The 20,125-nt window shown below is 37.5% G+C and overlaps 1 long non-coding RNA gene across 8 annotated transcripts; it reads left to right on the plus strand.

Moving 5' to 3' along the window:
* Window positions 1-368: 368 nt before the first annotated feature.
* Window positions 369-4,584, plus strand: LOC110793099 (uncharacterized). Of its 8 annotated transcripts, XR_002534611.2 has the most exons (6): window positions 513-1,608; window positions 2,340-2,640; window positions 2,743-2,886; window positions 2,972-3,077; window positions 3,890-3,977; window positions 4,185-4,584. It is a non-coding gene; the product is annotated as an uncharacterized lncRNA (long non-coding RNA). The 8 variants fall into 8 exon arrangements; XR_008931350.1 differs by having other exon boundaries at window positions 369-1,608; window positions 2,972-3,977; XR_008931361.1 differs by having other exon boundaries at window positions 371-1,608; window positions 2,743-3,977; window positions 4,185-4,313; window positions 4,405-4,584.
* The last annotated feature ends 15,541 nt before the right edge of the window (window positions 4,585-20,125 follow it).

Consider the following 20,125-nt stretch of genomic DNA (forward strand, 5'->3'; position numbering starts at 1 on the left):
AGAAAGCTTTTTCTTGATCGTGAAGATTTTCAACGTGCTATGGAAGAATATGGGATGTTTTCTTACAAGTCTGGAGCATACACAGGTGGAGAAAACCTGTATTGCAGAAACAACATGGATCCTTTAATGTGGTGGGCTAGCTTTGGTGCAGCCACTCCGATGCTACAAGAATTGGCTTTAAGAGTTATTGGACAGCCTACTTCTTCATCATGCTGTGAACGCAATTGGAGCATATATAATTTTATCCATTCACTAAGGAGAAATAGGTTGACTCCACAACGAGCTGAAGAAAATTGGTTCGTGTTCACAACAATCTCCGCCTTCTATCAAGAAAAACAAACGAATACAAAGATGAGAAAACAAAAATGTGGGATGTAGGTGGTGATCAATTTGATAACATGGAAGAGGGAGGATTCCTAGAGTTTGCTGAGCTTTCTCTTGACGAACCAGAACTTGAATCCTACTTCTGCTCAAATGAAATTACTAGGAACAATCAAGGTTAAGTCTTTGTTTTTCTCAAATGATACTAATGTCTCTTGGCTTTTTGAGACTACTAACCTTTTGAAAATACCAACCTTTTGAAAATACTAACTTACTAAGTATCTAATGTAACTGTTGCTGTCTGATTGATATTAGTAGTAGTCTAGTAGATCGAAAATGTTATGTTATGCTGCTGTGATTTTGAGACTGCTAGCTTTTGAAGAATATTAAGTATCAAATGTAATTATTTGGACACTATTAAGTATCTAATGTAATTATTCCATTGTCTGGCCATATTTTCTATTTAAATTCCTTATATTTAAGCATTTTTATTACGAATTATTTAAATTTCCGTTTCCACGTTTCTTTTATTTTTGAAAATTGTCGTTTCCCCGTTTCCCCATTTCCGTTTCCGTTTCACGCTTCCGTGCAACTTAGATTAGCGCTTCCAATCTCGTGATTTTTATCGTTGTCTCGATCATTGCTTCATTATCTTGATTTAATCAAATCCATCAATTATGCTTCAATGTCTCTTCGATGTCTCTATTTTTCCAATCCCTAAATTATGTAATTTCATAATTCTTATATCACAAAATTTATGCTTTTAGAAGTATGATTTCTGCATAATTATTATTGGTTTTGTTTCCATTAGTCGGAAGGGGATGGTAAAATTGGAGGTGCGATAAAACAAAATAAGGGAAAATCGAATTGGATACTTGTAGAAATCGGGTGTTATAGAGCAGAAGTTTAATTCTTTGAAAATCTTTGTTAAATTTCGACTCTGTAGGTTAGTATTGATTCGAGTAAACACTTAAACACTAAAATGAATATTGTTGTGTTATGATCTTATTTTTTATTGCAATTAGGTTTTGATTTTCTTGATTTGTGGTTAATTGAGGAATAACCAAGTTAATTGGATTAATTATTTTGTGTTTGTGTGTGTGATCGGGTGGTTGTACTTGCTACTTGCTAGAGGGGGTTCAGAAGGATCCCATGCGAAGTGCCTGCAAAAGAGGGCAAGTGCTCAGTAATGATGCTCATGTGTTGGGACTTGGGAGCGTGCTTTCACGGACCAAAAGCTAACATTATAGATTTTGTTGGTAGCCCTTGACAAAAGGATTGGTTTCTGTAAGTATTCGGCTTTGATATACTCTAATTTTTCTGTATAATCTTCATTTTTTTCTTCTGTCTTTCATTTATGATGTACGGTTGTTGAAACTTGAAACTTACTGAAAATTTTGATTTTTTTTCGAAATTTTGGTCTAGTATGTTTGAAATTTTTTTTTTATCATATGGATTTTCGTAGAAGAGCAAAAGTTTGATTTGTTGGACATATTTTAATGTCAAGGCTGAAATTCTACTGTAAATACATCTAAAATTATGTGTTAAAATATTGATTTGTTGATTTAGGGAAAACTAATTATGCTTACTGTAGTTTAAAATAATATGCTGTTTTTCAATTGAAGAAATGCATGCTTGATTTCGTTTTAGAAAGCAGTGCTATTGAAACTTGTAATCGGTTTCGAGGAATACGATAACCTAAGTGTTTGAACTTACAGCCATGGCTAGTAATCTGGCATAGAAATAGTGTTACAGGTAGAGTATCGACCTATACGAAGTATAACACTTGAATTTTCCAGGGAATACACCTCTCTAGTTCATGTTGATTAGTCTTGCTCGCGGTTATGTGTATTGGGTTTGACTTCATTTGTTATTATGGGTAAAATACTTGTCCATTACTTTGGTCTGTTGTCATATTAGTTTTATGTTTTAGGTGGTATATATGCATACTTTCTTGCTCTCAACATTTCACAGAATATCAAATTGGTCTGATTGTGTCTAATATTTTTGGTTGTTAGGCACATTTACTTGATGGTCGTTCTAGTGCTGGTGCAACTGTTGATTCTGCAAGACAAAATTTGGCTGCTACATTTGTGAATGCATATATAAGTGCTGGTTTTGGATAGGTATTGTACTTGTACAATATTATTTTGTCTCAACAACTTTGTGAGACATAATAGGGCTTCAATCATGATGTGATGATTGTTACGGGAGAAACTGGTGACTGGACCTGCTGATTCTTCAAGTGGGGGCTCTTCTGGGAATTGGCTTTTTAAAAACAAAGAACAACACGGATTAACTAGTGGTGCTGCAAGTTTGGTATGTATTTAACCTTTATTATATAATCTATCTTAATGAATCTAATTGCTTACTTCGCTATATTTCTTTGTTTGATTTGAATTTATTTATATATCATGCCAGAGTATGATTATGTTGTGGGATGTTGATCTTGGACTTGCATAACTGGATAAGTACTTCAACAGTACTGACAATCACGTTGTTGCTGGTGCATTAATTGGTGTTCGGATTGTAATATGTGGCATAAAAAATGATTGTGATCCTCCAGTAAGTTTAAGTTTATGGTCATTATTAATACTCGAGTAACTTTTGAATTATGTTGTACTGTATTATGATTCATTTTTTCTTGAAGTCTCTGGCACTTTTGTGCGATTATGTTGATAAAGGAAAATCCAGCTATCCAAATCAATGCCATTATGGGTCTGGGCATTGTTTATGCAAACACACAGAATGAACAGGTATGTTATGTGTTTGTGCACCGGTTGTCGAAAATGATATGAACGGGAGTAAAGATAGATTTAGGAAAACATTGCTTAGTATTCAGGACTCAGGAGCTGATGTACATTATTGTTGCCATTCACTTTTGACATTTAAAAAAACATTTACACAATCCATGACTTTATTCCCAAAATATGTCTCGGTACTATTTATAGTTGGTTGTCTAGCTTACTGGACATAGCTTATTTCTTGTATACAAACATTCTTCACTTTTGAGTATTATCCGTGAAGTTAGGTAGCTCGTAATTTGTTATATGATTCTAGACAATTGGTTTCTTTTTAGATAAGTTAAAAAAATCAAATGAAAGTTTTTTAGCCGCCCGCGCGCCATTGTTGATCTGTTTGCAGCTAAGTTATGTTGTTGTACAGATTTGGTGCATTGTTGTAGTTGGTAGGTGTTGGTGTTGTAGACTTCCATAGCTGCTTGGCAAGCTACTGCAGAAGACTGAGGGGAGGGGGGGGGGGGGGGGGGGGGGTGGGGGGCCATCCTGATTTGGGTAAGGGGGTTGATGCACCAGTTTTGGTGGCTCTTTTTCACTTAAAAGCTATATTCTACTACATTTCTAGCCAATTTTCTTCCCATTTAACTCACAATAGTTGACTATTTGGTACCAATATCTCTCTATTGTTATTTTTAAATTCAACTCTCGTTTCGAATACTTTCAAACAAGAAACATGAGTTATACAATGTAAATATAATTTTAAAGAACTTTTAAAAATTTCTTCACAAGTCTTATTGAATAAATTCAACTTCCTTTCTATTATTTTGCAGGTTAGGCTTATGAGTTATAAATTATAGAGAAGGAAGATTGCAGATCATAAAAACTATGTCAAACCAAGTGAAATTACAGGACCAAAATGTAATGGTTACCAATTTTCATCTTGACTTTTTCACCTCTTAATTAGTAGATGGAGTATTTGTCTTAATATTCCATGTAGAATTGTATATTCAATTAAGCTATTGAAAAACATTATGGTTATAATAATGCAGCTCCATTATCCTTATTATTTATCTATTTTGTTTGATCCTATAGATGTGCTAATGTTTTGCTTTTGCGTTTCAACAGGGTTGCTCATTGTCAGGCCTTGGTTGAAATTGTAACTGCCCAGCATGAGCTGCATCTACAATCTGATCTGGATGCTTGTGGCTGCAATTCTTGTACTTTGTTGTTGTGATTAATTTTCTGCAGTTCATGGTGAGGATTTTGTTTCAGCAGGCTGCATTTTCTTGATTTGATTATTGTTGAGCTGCTGCACATCTAACTTTTCTGTTTGGAGACGGTGAAGACTGGCGGGGGACTACAACGTTGCTTTTCCTATTTTCGAATTTAGTGGTCTAGAGACCGAAGTTGGCTTTCTTTTTGTTTTCATTATCAGATTGCTTAGCCAAACAAAAAATTGGTTTTTGTGGATTTTTTTGTAAGAAATATTGAAATTATATCAATTTAAATTATTATTTATCGTGTATGTTAATTTTACATTCGTGGTTGTTGTACATGTTAATATCACTTTATACTTAAAAAAATAAAAAAGTTAAAAAGTGTTGCATATTTTAAATTATCATAGTAATATTAGTACGTAGTTGTAGTAGTAGTAGTAGTCATAATAATAATAATTTTTAAAAGAAAATTGTTACGTATTAATTAACAAGGTGTTACATTAGTTTGCAAAAAGTGATACATAATATCGAATAAAGTGTTACTATTTGTCAAAAGATGATTGAAAAATGTTACCTAATAATCAACAAGATGTTACATTAGTTCGCAAAAGTGATACATAATATCGGATAAAGTGTTACTATATGATTGAAAAATGTTCCTAAAGATAAGTAAGTGTCACATAAGAAATAAAAAGGAACACTTTAAAATGATACTTATTATATGAAATAGTGTTACATAACAGGGTTTATAGTAACACTTTTAAAAGTGTTACCATACGTTACCCAAAGTGTTACATAAGACTTTTGGGAACATGAGCGGATGTATCACCCACTAAAGTGTTACCTATTGTCTATGATAACAATTTTACCACTTTAAGTAACACTTTTCAGGTGTTACATAAACTCAGTTATGTACTAGTGGATATAAGGTGAAGGCACCTCTTCAAGGTCCTTCATGCTTAAATTTAGTGATAACATCCTACCCTTATACTTATTTAAGCATTCATTACTTAGACTTACTTATATGGGTTGAGAGTCTCTTTTGAGTCTCTCAATTGTGTTTGATTTAGCAATTACTTTTATAGAATCCAAACAACGTTAGTACATAATGAACCTTAAGTAACACCCAAAAAGTGATATATATAGTGGTAAAAATGTTACTATAGACAATAGGTAACACTTTAGTGGGTGATACATCCGCTCATGTTCCCCAAGGTCTTATGTAACACTTTGGGTAACGTATGGTAACCCTTTTAAAAGTGTTACTATAGACCCTTTTATATATGTAACACTTTTTTATATCATTGGTATCATTTTTAAAGTGTTACCTTTTATTTCTTATGTAACACTTATTTATCTATAGTAACATTTTTCAATCATATAGTAACACTTTATCCGACATTATGTATCACTTTTGCGAAATAATGTAACACCTTGTTGATTATTAGGTAACATTTTTCAATCATCTTTTGACATAAAGTAACACTTTATTTGACATTATGGATCACTTTTTACAAACTAATGTACGTAACACCTTGTTAATTAATAGGTAACATTATTATTATTATTATTATTCAACTTCGGTTAAGTTCGGTCTCTAAACCACCAAATTCCAAAACAGGAAAAAGCAAATAACAGTAACGCAGTAGCATAAGACAGCAGTAACAGACTAAGCTATGACAGCAGCGACAACGGTAACAGCTGCAGCGACAACCGTAACAGCAGCAGCAGCGACAACCGTAACAGCAGCAGCAGCAACAACCGTAACAGGAACAGCAACAGCAGCAGCAACAGCCATGACAGTGACAGCAGCAGCAACAACGACGACAGTGACAGCAGCAGCAGCAGTAACATAACAGCAGTAACGTAACAGCAGCAGCAGCAACAGCAGCAATAACGTAACAACATAACAACAGCAGCAACAATAACGTAACAGCATAACAACATCAACAACAATAACGTAACAGCATAACAGCAGCAACAGTAATAACGTAACATTGACACCAACATTGACAGCGAGCAAGGGAAACATTGACAACAACAGTAACAACAGACAACTCCACACTTTCCAATCCCGGGAAAAAGTAATTGTTTATCTTGTGGCAACATTACTTGCTACTCCAATCTTTCATTTTGATCCATTTGATCATAAATATGTGTGAAAGCATCAAATATCAGACAATTAGAACAAAAAATGCAATAACTCACTACGTGTGAGGGGGTCGAAAAAGCACGAGGCTAATGCGTGATCTCGTCCCTCGTGGGCGTGACGTTGTCAGATCAAGTGTAATTGAATTTCCTGTGAGTTTACACCCAATCGACTAGTAATATAGGAGTCGCCATTCAGTTTTTAACGACAATGAGAAAAACTGACAAAACCCGGTTATCGTGACATAAAGGGAGTGCAATTATGTTCGACCACGACGGCCATAGGTTCCCTTGTGATCCCTGGTGTGGGGATCGCTCAACGTACACCTGCAGGGAAGAGATTGAGAGTTCGGGGGACTGTAGCTACCGAGAGGAGTGCTCATCGATAATACTCCAGAGGCAGGTTATCCTTACTAGCTCAGCATAAATAATTGAAGGGACATGCGTTAAACTATTAAACTATTCTGAATTGATTTTAGCAATATGGAACACATAACACTAAATCGATCGTGATTATCTTATTTAGATTGATTTAAGGTACCTAGCATGATAATTCAATTGTCCAAGGTATTATCTTATTAGGCGTGATAGATCAATCAAATTAATAGTTTGACAATTTTATAAAAGGGTGATGAAAGCGATTAAATCATATGAGGGACACATTACAACGCACCCTTGAGAGGTGCGTTGTGGTTCTCAGAAAACTAACCACTTGGCTTTGCTATTTCTCCTTTTATTTAACGAATCTCGGGTTTCTAAGCAATGTTCCAGTATTTAGGCTTAATTCATCAAGCTACAAGGGGCAGGATGCGTTCTGTTTGACTTTTGGGTCGATTGCGACAGAACGCCGGATCAATTTCGCAGCGTGAGGCTTAGGCTTAAGGCTAGAGTCAATACTCAGGTTATGGAATTGTGTCCTTTCCTTCACGTCGGTTTTGAGGCTGTATTTATAGGAAAAGGGTGTGTGGAAAGATAGATTTTAAGATACGAATCCAAAAAGAATCCGGAGATAAAACGGCCCCAAGCATTTTCAGTGCGCAGGGCTGGGCGCCGAAGATTTCGGCGCCCAGATCCAGGCGTTGAAAATGGGATCTGGGCCGAGTTCTTTGTCAGATTTGGACTCTTAGAACACGGAGTTTTTGAGATTTATCCGAGTCTTTTATTGCGTATTAACTTATGACGGAATGCGTCTGGGCCCGTTACGAACTCTAGGTTCGTTAGGAATTTAATTAATACGTAACTCTTATTTTCGAATTATACCAGGAATGCAAATTCTATCTCTTTTAGGATTTATGTTGGAGTGCAACACCTAATTCTGACAGGTTTCTATCTTTTATGACTTTGCCACTTTTAACAACTACCTTTTACGTCAGTTACTATTCTTAGCAGGTTTCTATAAATAGCAGTTTTGGCTGAAATGAAAGGGTGATTGAGATTCGTTATTTTATAGGAGATGCGTTGCCAAGTGGAGATTTATGTTCTCATCATCGAACCTTCCCTTTCAGGAATGGGGACAAAAGTAGGTGTCTACAGTTAGCCCCCACTTTGACTGAGTCTCGAGATGAGACGATGGTCAAAGTACTAGACGGAGTGCGTCATACAAGCCATGGTGTATGTGACCTGTTTTGCGATGGTCTCACGAGCCCCCTAGTGATAACGTTTGACTTAAGGGTCATCACTTGAATGTTAACACATTCCTCACGCGTCATTGGAATTTGTTAACTGATAGTATAGAAACTCCCTAACTTTGTCATTGGAAGTGTCTAAAGATGTTTTCGAAATTAAAGCTATAAAGTGTAACTAGGCCTGGCCAAGCCCAATCACGAGGTAAAATGTTTTAAAGATTCTCATTTTCAGGGTTAGCTAAACGAGAAAACCCCCTTGTTTTTATAGGACGTAAAACGAAGGAAAATCCAGCACATCGCTCTTTTTTGGAAAAACGGAAAACCAATCCTTTGATTTTTGGAAAAGGGAAACCATCCTTTGATTTTTGGGAAAGGGAAACCATCCTTTGATTTTTGGAAAAGGGAAACCATCATTTGATTTTTGGGAAAGGGAAACCATCCTTTGATTTTTGGAAAAAGGAAACCAGGAAAAAGTTATCCCTACAGCGAGTAAGGACCTGCGCGGTTAGTGGCGCAGACCCCGCCCGCTGAAGGTGGGCGAGCTTGTCCGTTGAGGGTGGACGCCCCGTCCGATAGAAGTGGACGAATCTGTTTTGATGTTTTGAAAATAAGGACCTACGCGGTTTGTGACGTAGACCCCGCCGGCTGAAGATGGCGAGCCTGTCCGCTGAGGGTGGACACCCCGTTCGAAAGAAGTGGACGAATCTGTTTTGATGTTTTGAAAATAAGGACCTACGCGGTTTGTGACGTAGACCCCGCCGGCTGAAGATGGCGAGCCTGTTTTTGTTTTTGAGGAATTTATTTTCTTTTCATTTTCGAAAACTGAGGACCTGCGCGGTTAGTGACGTAGACCCCGCCCGCTGAAGGTGGGCGAGCCCTGTCCTCTAAGGGTGGACGCCCCGCCCGCTGGAGGTGAGCGAACCTGAATTCGTCTTTTCGAATTGGGACTCGCGTGGTACGTGCCGTGATCTTGTCCGATTGAGGTGGGCAAGTCCCTATTTCATTTGTTCTTGTGATTTCTTTTGAGAATTTCTTTTTATTCATTCTTGTAAGAGCGAATTCTTTCGAGGGATGCTCGGATTTAGTTGCAACCAGAATGTGGGTTGACAACGTGCTTAGACGGACCATTGTCTCGTGGTCATCATCTTTTATGGTTTTGAGCTAGTCTTTACGGCTCAATTTTGCCACTACCTGGGTCCTTGATTAGGGGACTATGTATAAGTATCAACGGCGACCTTTGTCTTGAGGTCGTAATCCGGTTTTATCTTTTGAGATTATCCAAACACGGGACTTCGTACAGGGTAGTCTGGGAATATTGTTTTAACTTTGCATACTCTCTTTTGAAATATATATTTTCTTCCGAGCCCCCAAGCACTCGTGCTTGACGGTCATTTCTTGTCAAAGAGGTTCCTTGGGGATACGCATTTTGTAATGTCCTTGATCGTGTTTGGGATCGTGCTCGTAAGTGCGAGAGATCTTTGTACTGGTGTGCTACTCTTAACAAAGCCGTGAGGTGCGACTTTCAGTAAAGAAATCGGCAACTTTTGAGTCGAATGGATACGGCAGGACCCTAGAGAAGTCAGGGCTTCTTTTGGGCCTGGGCTCATTTTCGGCGCCCAGGCCTGGGCGTTAGAAATAATTCACGCCCAAGTGGGGGGTTGAAAATATTGTTTGGGCTGGTCTTTTGATGACACAGTTGGCCTCTTGTTCTTTCGTTTATTTCACTTGGAAATTCTACGTATTCTCTTCTCTTTTGTTTTTCTTTATTTTTGGAACGTAGAATTTAGAGATCACAACGAGTTGAGTGATCGTGATGATTTCTCGAGAAGTCGTAGCCGATTGGTGGACTACGGTGTTTGTTGCTTTGGGGCGATTATTTAAAGGAACTGTCGCTTTTAAGGCGTACAGTTATTGCAATAGTTGGGCGAGTCTATATGGCCCGAGGAACATACCTTGAGGCGTAAGACTTTGATTGCGTATATATTTTTTTATTTTGCTACGGTCGTTTCGTAGCTTGGAGCCCCCAAGTATGCATGTTGGGATGCTTCCTTTTGGCGTACGATTTTTGTAGGTTCTTTCGAGAAAGATGCCTTGGGGTCCCGCTCGTGTAGGTGCGAGCTATCCCTTCTGTGGTAGGTAATATTTTTGCTACCTTTAATCCTTAATGTAGAAGTCGTGTGGCTTGCATTTTGAATTTGGGCGATAAGTAGTTTTTTGCCGCATTAGTGCAATATGCCTTACTCTTTTTTTTTAGACTTGTATCGTGGGATGGTTGAACTTATGGTGCGACGTAGGCTTGTGTGGCCTAACAGCGTGTCTTAGAACATTCCTCCAGGTGTCGGGATATCATTATTATTTTTTGCATTGGAGTACTTCATCACGCCTCGTTCAGGTGCTCGAACAAGTGTAGCACCTTCTGCGTGGGTGTGCACGGCTTATTACTTCGTTCGATGCGAGGATTCATAGATGTTTCTTTCTTGTTTTTATCCTTGATTTTTCTTTCGCTTTTGCTTTGGAATGACGTAGACTGTGTAACGGGCGCTTGTAGGGCGAGCGTTATGTGCAGTAGTTTGATCGGAGTTTTGGTGACTCGCGATTTTCAGTTACCCTTGTTAGTGGGGTGACTTTATATATTCTAAGTAGCGCTTAGAATTTGGGAGGGGTTGTAGCCATTCTAAGGTTCGTTTTACACGATCAAACCTTAGGATTGTGTCCCTATGACGTGTGTATAGCATTAGCGTCGAGAATTTGCGATAAAATCGTCATTTCGAGCATTTTTAGAGTGTTTTTCTCAAGCCCCCAATTGTAGCTACGGGATTGTCTTGGTGCTATAATGCTTGGCATACGTTTTTACGCATTCATGGTGACATGGATCATGAATAGTTTGAACCAGACTCGTTTAGTGCGAGGTACGTTCGAGTAGTGATTTGCTACTTCTCTTGTAAATGTCGTATTGTGCGACATTGCCATGGTCAAGGTAGTCACATGTTGAAGTGTGCCTTGACCCAAAAGCTAGGTGCCTTTCTTTACCCATAATCATATTTAGAAATCTTTTTGACTCACTTGCAACATACTTAGCTTAAACCAACGACACTTTATTATGTTCGAAGAAGTCTTTGAAAATTATTTGAAGTCCGAGTCCTGCTGTGTACAATCCGAGGTGTCCTAAGTAAGTAGACTTATAGAAGGGTTCGTACAGGATTACATGAGTGAATCAAAATACTGTTACGATTTTCGGAATGTTGTATAAGGATTTGCTGGAAGCCAGGGTGCAGGCGTCAAGATATTACTTGTGCCCGTGTGGCACATGCTTTAGGCTTTTAGGGCCATCATTTCCAGAATTGCGGGAATATAAACCGCTTTCAAATTGACTTAGATTTACTTGGTGTATGTCTGCACAAAAGGTCAAGGTATACTTAGTTCTTTCCCTAGCTCTTTCATTTCAATTTTTAGCCCCCAGTTGCTATTATGTCTTCTCATTAATGATGCATTCAGATTTCGATTTTAGATGCCCGTGTCATATGTTTGAGTAGGGTGAGCCTTGGTTAAGTGCCAAGTTCTATTGACAATGTCTGGTTTTTTCAAAGGGGATTCGCAAGCATTTGAATTACCATGAACGGGTGCCCTGAGTTCGAAAGAACGATGGGGCGATGCCGTAGAACAATCCTCTTTATTGCAAGCTTACTGCCTTTACTACTTGTTGGCGATTATGACTGTGTCTAGTGGTGAAAGAAGGTCTTTAAGTGAGTTACTTTGCTTTAGGGAGGGTCAAGTCGAGTACTTTAGAGGTCATGGACGCTCGCGCTAGCCCCCATTCAATTGAGGCAAAGCGATCTTTTGAGTATTGGCTAAGTGCCTAGGAGTGTGAGTGCTCCTTCTGGCAAGGGTACGTGCCCTTATTATTTTTCGATGTGTGCTCATTTTGGCATCTTGATGACTTGGATTCTTCCTTTGACTTAAATTTTCTTTCGACTTGGATTTCAATAAGGGACTTTATATTTTATTCTTTTTATTCTATAGACTTTAACTTTTTTACAAATTGGTTGGACCGAATCATGGATTGCCTACGTATCCGCCTTAAATAGATTTAATTTTGAATCAGGTCTTGCGTAGTTCTTAGCCAGAAAATAGTTTCTTAGAATGCCGATTTTAAACAAGTACGTTCGAGTGGAATCGTAATGTTTGAAATAGGGTGAAATAAGTGTACGAAAATTTTGGAGCGCGCGTATTTTGCGTATTTTATATGATCTTCTACCCCCAAGTGTTCGTTATTCTTCCGCATGTATATAGGAAAATATACGAACACTTTTAGGAATTGGTAGTTGAAAAGTGATAAGCAAGAACGGCGCCCAGGGCTGGGCGTTATTATTTTTGGCGCCCAGTGCTGGGCGTTGAAAACGTGTTCTGGGCTGCCTTTTTGTGCTGCTCCTTTTCGTTTTGTGCCAAATATTTGCGAATCTTTTTTCTGCGCTAAATGCTTCTTTTCCTTTTTAGACGAACTTTAAAGGCGCCTTGCAAAGTTTTTTATTTTTTTTATTTTTACGTTACGCGTAGAATGTACTTTTTCATTTGTCTTTTTTTTTTATTCGTGACTCAAGACGACTTGAAAGATGGGTTGAATGAGGTAGGATAATTTGTATAGATATTAGTCAAGCATGAGGGTTGGAAAGGGTAGAAGATCGTAGAACTTTATGTAGTTTTTGTGGTATGATTTGGATTGGTTGACTCAATTCTTTTCCTTCGTTTACTTGTGTAAATTTCGCACTTTGGGAGGTACGGGCTAAGTATTTCATGGCTCGCTCTTTTCGCTCTCCCTTTTCTCTTTCTCTTTTTTCTTTTTTTGCTTGGGATTTCCCCCCCTTTTTATTTGGGCTAAAAGGTAGATGGTTGTGGTCTTTGAGTCACGAGGCGAGACTGAGTGAGCCTCGTTTGGTAGGCCTATAGTGGACCTTTAATTTTAGTAGGCCTAAGGTGGACCTTTAAATTGTCTTACTTTGCAAGCGTATTTAGTCGTTTCTTACAATGTGCAAATAGCGTAGATTCAAAATGTTGTTTTTACTTTATTGAAATTTAACGAAAGAATTACATCGAAAATAATTTTTTTGCTTCTTTTCAGATTCCAGTTTCCGGGATTTAATTGGAAGTTGTGATTTAGACTCGAACTTTCATTAATTTTTCTGATTATAACCCGTGTATGAATACAAGGAGGTGGCCTAGACTCAAAATAATGACGTGGCGTAAGCCTATAATACTTGACCAAGCGACTTTCAGACTTAGGCTAATTGGACCATAACTTTTGTTGGTTGACACTTTAGATTTTAACCCGTGGGTGTTCATTTATCATGCGCCATTTTGCTTAATGTTGGCAAGGTAGTTAGTCGGGGAGATCGAATTTTCATTTTTGCAAGACTAGAATCATTAGTGCGGCTTCCCTCTTAGCGTGTATTGCTTTACCCCAATGGTAGCCTTATGGCATGCCGATTTGGGTATTTTCATGGTTCGTCATGTTGCATTCATGGAAAATCTTTTAGTCCGTACTTAGGAGTACTTCGAGAAGCGAGTGGCTCGAGAGGACTATGATAGTCGTGACCCAATATGATCATAAGCCTTGAGGCCATTAATTTTTTTTTTTATTTTTTTTTTGCCAATGGTATTGACACCTTAGGCTCACTTTGGGAGTTGTGCGACTATGGTGGAATGATTTTCAGAATGTGACTGTTTCCATTTTGCAAATACTTGAATTACATAATATATTCTTTTTATTGGTGAGAAAGAGTATTGAGGCCGTAGATTTTTAGCAAGGGATGACAATTACATATGGGTGCTTATTGATTTAAATGTTAGGAAGGGAGACTCAATATGGTTTAACCTTTTAACTTGCAGAACGATACCAAGCATTAGGACCGATTCTATGTATAAGACAACTAAGACTTAGGATTTAGATTGTACTTTGGCATAGCCTAGTCTAGACTCGGATTTACTTATTTTTTATTCGAACATTATTTTTCCTTGAAAACTTTATTTGAACATCATTTTTTGAATACTTTGCCCATGTGGCATTCAAGGTCATTTTATCAGCGTGCTCGGTTTTGGTGCCGAACATTGTCGTCATAGGAGGCCTAATGACGACACAAGGAGTTGTTTATTTTATAAGTCGTTCTTAGAATCGAGTGCCTTTTTTCATACGTCCTCGTAGCAAATTTGTTACGAATTTTTTTTTGCTACGTATACTTTATGCGCGGGTACCGAGGCCGCTGTGCTTAATCTTTACGTTAGGGCTCTAATTATATAGGTAAAACAATTTATTCCAGACTTAAATTCTCGTAATTCAAAATAAGAAATGAAATCTAAAATCTTAATCCATCAATTCCAAATGCATAGCCACGTCAATATTCATTCTCCCAATTTCAATCTTCGACACTCCTTGCCATAAGATTAGAAATGATGTTGGACTAGCTCCCAAAGCGTATGTTTTAGCTTTCCAACTTTCATATCCCTAAGGCATTTCACGAATAAACTATCATCACTTCAAATCTTCCTTTCAATTCCTGGCTCATTGATAAGACTTTGAGATTAACTTCATATACCTATTAACTCTTAATCTAATCAATAAACCTAATTTCAACTCATATACTATGATATGAAGATCATAGCAAACCCAAAATCAAACTTGGCTCTGATACTCCTAGATTTTAATAATTTTGTGAATTATGTGATTTACATTTAAGAATAAGACTTTTGAATTAATTTCAAGTGTTACGTTATTATGATTTGAAAATTGTGATTTCGTAAAAATATGTGGGATCTTTATATTTTTGGCATTGCAATGAACTCATTGTTTTTGTGTTTTGAATCGAAATATTTTGATTGATTTGAACATGAGACTTGTGACCATGCGGTTGTGAGATTTGTGAGTTCGATGGTGAGACATTTTGGTATATTTGAACATGAGACTTATGCCAATTCGATTGTGAGACTTGTGAAGATTTGGTAGCAAGATTTATTAAGGTTTGGTTACATATTTGGGGGAGGTGACCCATGTGAGATTTATAAAGATACATATATTTGTTAAAAATGATATGGGTTGTAATGTAATCGAAATTCCATACTCTAAGTCGGCTTATGTTAGCTTCATTATATTTAGTGCATTTCGAAAAATACAGTTGAATATCATGATGGGTAATCAAGATATAGGTATGACAAATTTTGAAATACGGTACGGAGTACATGATTAGAGAACTATGAGTGTGACGTACATATATTAACCTATGTTGGGATTAATAAGGTTTAGCAGGGACTATTGGTGGAATCATAAGCGATATATATCTTCCTCTATATTCTTTTGTTTTTCTTGAACTATTATTTGAGCGATATAATTTTATAATAAGATCTACAAATTATTTTTATGAGATTATTATTTTCTTCATTTATGTTATGATTAAAGTTATCGCTAAACAATGGTTTCCCCAATATACCAATTATTATATTATTTTAGTTCGAATATGACGAAAAATGATTGGTTACAACGAAAAACACTTTTGAAATAAGTTTTATGATTTGGATAATCATAGGAAGTAAACTAACTGATCTTCTAGAATCTAGTTTTTGAACTACTCAATATATTATGTATTTTAATTAATTACTTGATTTTACGAATTATGAGGTATGGCCTATATTTAGCAAGTTATCCTTTATCAAGTTGGGAAGCTCAACATGTTATTAAATTATTTCGTTTGAGATCTTTATATGGTTTTCTATAAAGAGTATGTTAGAAATTGAAAGATCAAGATTATTCTTGAAAAAGATAAAATAATATAAATAATTTATATTTCAATACGATTAAATTGTGGATTTATATATCGTTTTATACTTTAACCCTAATGAGAATTACTTATAAGATCTATGTTACAATGTTGAGAACATAAGCAGCAACTTCGGCGCCCAGCAGGGGCGTTGAAAATGATTGGCGCCCAGCCAGGGGCGCTGAAAATACGTCCCTGACTGGTACTCGTACTCTGTTCGCGTATCCTTTTTTCGTACATACGACTTAATTTTGCGTGCTTGCCTAATAACGTCCTTTACTCGTTGTGCAGCGTTGTGGGATCCGTTACAGGCTGTCCTGGGCGTCGCTTATTTTTGTGGCGATCGCCCGGGGCTGCGGGAAACGTATTTTGGTATAACTCTTTGGCCAATTGGTGTTTATGAATGTTTAGGAAATTTTTAGGGTCGTTGGTTTTCTAGTATTATTTTTCACACACAATCACATAATTCGCTACACACAACTAACATTACAACATGAAGCAAAATAATATGTCACGTAGTTTATGATAGGCTTCTATGGGTAATATTTGCGTCGGCTTGGTACCTCTTCTATCGTCGATCCAACACGTGCCCCGGTCGGGGAAGTGCATTCACAAGCGAATTTCGTCCCAAGAGGCCAATCACGATGTAAGCCAAGGGGGCATGCACCAATGAGAGAGACCTAGTGGGCGAGCGATTGGGTTTGGGATAGGTGTACTACTAGCGAAAGTGCCGAGTGGACAGCATTCGAAGCGTATGCACCCCCCGGGTGGCGATGGGTATCCTTATTCCCAACTCCCGAGATGAAACATGCCAAGGGAGCCAAGATTCGTTATGCGGTTCTGTCCGTTCACATTAATATGGTGATTTTCAGGTCGTCCCAACTTGATAGGGAAATAAACGCGGGGTAGGATCGTTTCACCCTTCGGCTATTTTGATTACCTACGAGCACGAGTATTTCATTAACATCCCCAGTGGAGTCGCCACAGTGAGGGGGTCGAAAAAGCACGAGGCTAATGCGTGACCTCGTCCCTCGTGGGCGTTACGTTGTCAGATCAAGTGTAATTGGATTTCCTGTGAGTTTACACCCAATCGACTAGTAATATAGGAGTCGCCATTCAGTTTTTAACGACAATGAGAAAAACTGACAAAACCCGGTTATCGTGACATAAAGGGAGTGCAATTATGTTCGACCACGACGGCCATAGGTTCCCTTGTGATCCCTGGTGTGGGGATCGCTCAACGTACACCTGCAGGGAAGAGATTGAGAGTTCGGGGGACTGTAGCTACCGAGAGGAGTGCTCATCGATAATACTCCAGAGGCAGGTTATCCTTACTAGCTCAGCATAAAAATTGAAGGGACATGCGTTAAACTATTAAACTATTCTGAATTGATTTTAGCAATATGGAACACATAACACTAAATCGATCGTGATTATCTTATTTAGATTGATTTAAGGTACCTAGCATGATAATTCAATTGTCCAAGGTATTATCTTATTAGGCGTGATAGATCAATTAAATTAATAGTTTGACAATTTTATAAAAGGGTGATGAAAGCGATTAAATCATATGAGGGACACATTACAACGCACCCTTAAGAGGTGCGTTGTGGTTCTCAGAAAACTAACCACTTGGCTTTGCTATTTCTCCTTTTATTTAACGAATCTCGCGTTTCTAAGCAATGTTCCAGTATTTAGGCTTAATTCATCAAGCTACAAGGGGCAGGATGCGTTCTGTTCAACTTTTGGGTCGATTGCGACAGAACGCCGGATCAATATCGCAGCGTGAGGCTTAGGCTTAAGGCTAGAGTCAATACTCAGGTTATGGAATTGTGTCCTTCCTTCATGTCGGTTTTGAGGCTGTATTTATAGGGAAAGGGTGTGTCGAAAGATAGTTTTAAGATACGAATCCAAAAAGAATCCGGAGATAAAACGGCCCCAGGCATTTTCAGCGCCCAGGGCTTTGCGCCGAAGATTTCGGCGCCCAGATCCAGGCGTTGAAAATGGGATCTGGGCCGAGTTCTTTGTCAGATTTGGACTCTTAGAACACGGAGCTTTTGAGATTTATCCGAGTCTTTTAGTGCGTATTAACTTATGACGGAATGCGTCTGGGCCCGTTACGAACTCTAGGTTCGTTAGGAATTTAATTAATACGTAACTCTTATTTTCGAATTATACCAGGAATGCAAATTCTATCTCTTTTAGGATTTATGTTGGAGTGCAACACCTAATTCTGACAGGTTCTATCTTTTATGACTTTTCCACTTTTAACAACTACCTTTTACGGCAGTTACTATTCTTAGCAGGTTTCTATAAATAGCTGTTTTGGCTGAAATGAAAGGGTGATTGAGATTCGTTATTTTATAGGAGATGCGTTTCCAAGTGGAGATTTATGTTCTCATCATCGAACCTTCCCTTTCGGGAATGGGGACAAAAGTAGGTGTCTACACTACGCAATAACGCAATAATAACAGTTGGCTTTCTAAAAGAAAATATATTAACTATTACCTCATTTTGCTCTTGTTCAATAGCGTGTACATGTTCTGGATTAGATGACACATTTTCAAGTGATTGAGTCAAATTATACAACACTTTAGGATCAATTTGCTTTAGCGTCTTCAAATTCTATTTTCTTCTATCCTTGCCTGTCTAAGTTTCTCATAATCTGCCATCTGGATTTTGGTTCCTACAAAGAAGAACACACAAGATTATAAAAATAGATTAGTTCTAGTTCTGATGAGAAAGAAACGGAAATATAGCGCTTAGCAAACTGGTCAGTGACATCATCTAGTATGTATTTTATTGCTTGCTCATAAACCTTATTGTTCTCTACAAAATGCTGATTTTTTTATCCCTGCATTTAAACCTGTGAGGTAAGCTCACTTAAACTTTGACAAGTTCCAAGACTTATAATAAACAATAAGAAAAAAGCTTATAAGGGAAAAAATGTAAATATTGCTATACTGAATGTAGCATTACAAAAACAGACACTTATCTGCATCCCAGTACTCGTGTTCTTACAAGATACAAACATGTTTTTCTCCCCCAATACAAACAAACATACACACAATGACACAATCCTATATTAATTTCATCTGCATCATTAATTTCATCTGCATCAGTACCTAGACCGACTTATGCGCCTGCAAAGTCATATTACGCGAGATTACTCCAATTGTTTTTGAGTAGCCTATAGGTTCAAGAATGAATAACAAAAAGGAAAGAATAATCATTTAAAGGGTAAAAAGGGCCATTGCTGACCTTGGACAGCGTGATGGAGACCGTGAACGGGAGTGAGATCGAGAGTGAGAACGGGAACGGGAACGAGAACGAGAATTGTATCTCCTTGAACTCCGTCCTCAAACAGGATCTGATGTACCTGTGTCGTCTGCGGAAAAAACAAATGCATTTCACTCATTGATGCACATATATGAACATCTATTCTAATATTTAATATGAACAAATGCATTTCACTCATTGACGCACATATATGAACATCTATTCTAATATTCTAATTGGGGTTTAATTGCAAGCAGTTATGAAATTCTGGTTGTTCCCCTGTAGGGATTTTAGACGACTTTACATAAATATTTTACGAATTTTTCTAAATAGTTTCTCATTGTAGTTAGTAGTCACCCCTGGTCCTATCTATTTCTATGTGTTTAGGAATTTACCCTATATGTGTATGCAAGCAAGTTCAGCATGTGTCCAAAATGTCCTTCAATAATTTATTACTTCATGAGACAAAGGTATGTCCTTCAGTAATTTATTAGTTCATTGTTAGTGTCTTGGAACATATTAGTTCTTTTTCCGTTCCCGAGTATTATGCACATAATGTCAATTAATTATACAAACTTAATATTTCACTCATTGATGTATACTGGTTGTCCATGTTCCACAGTATCAGATTCAAGTTATTATCTGCAAAATTGAATTTATCCTATCTGTATTATATGGCCACAAACAGATTGAAACTTCTGATGACCTAATTCAATTTCGATCTCAGTTATGCAGGTAGAGTTGAAATAACTAGAGTCCAAATTACTAAGAGAGGAGAATTATGTAACATGGTTGGAGCACTAATATTATTGTGAATTTTGATATTATAAGAAATTTGTTACACAGGTGAAGTTGAAATGGATGAGGGTACTGTCCAATTACTCCAATACTTAAAATGCAATAATCTTTTTCTCCTCAAGGGGATGTTGGCAGGGATATGATCTTCTTCTGACCTCTTTTATGGTGGGAAGTACATTCTGGGAGGGAGTTTTGTT

This window comes from Spinacia oleracea, chromosome 1 (assembly GCF_020520425.1).
Source record: "Spinacia oleracea cultivar Varoflay chromosome 1, BTI_SOV_V1, whole genome shotgun sequence".
NCBI classification, from domain to species: Eukaryota; Viridiplantae; Streptophyta; class Magnoliopsida; order Caryophyllales; family Amaranthaceae; genus Spinacia; species Spinacia oleracea.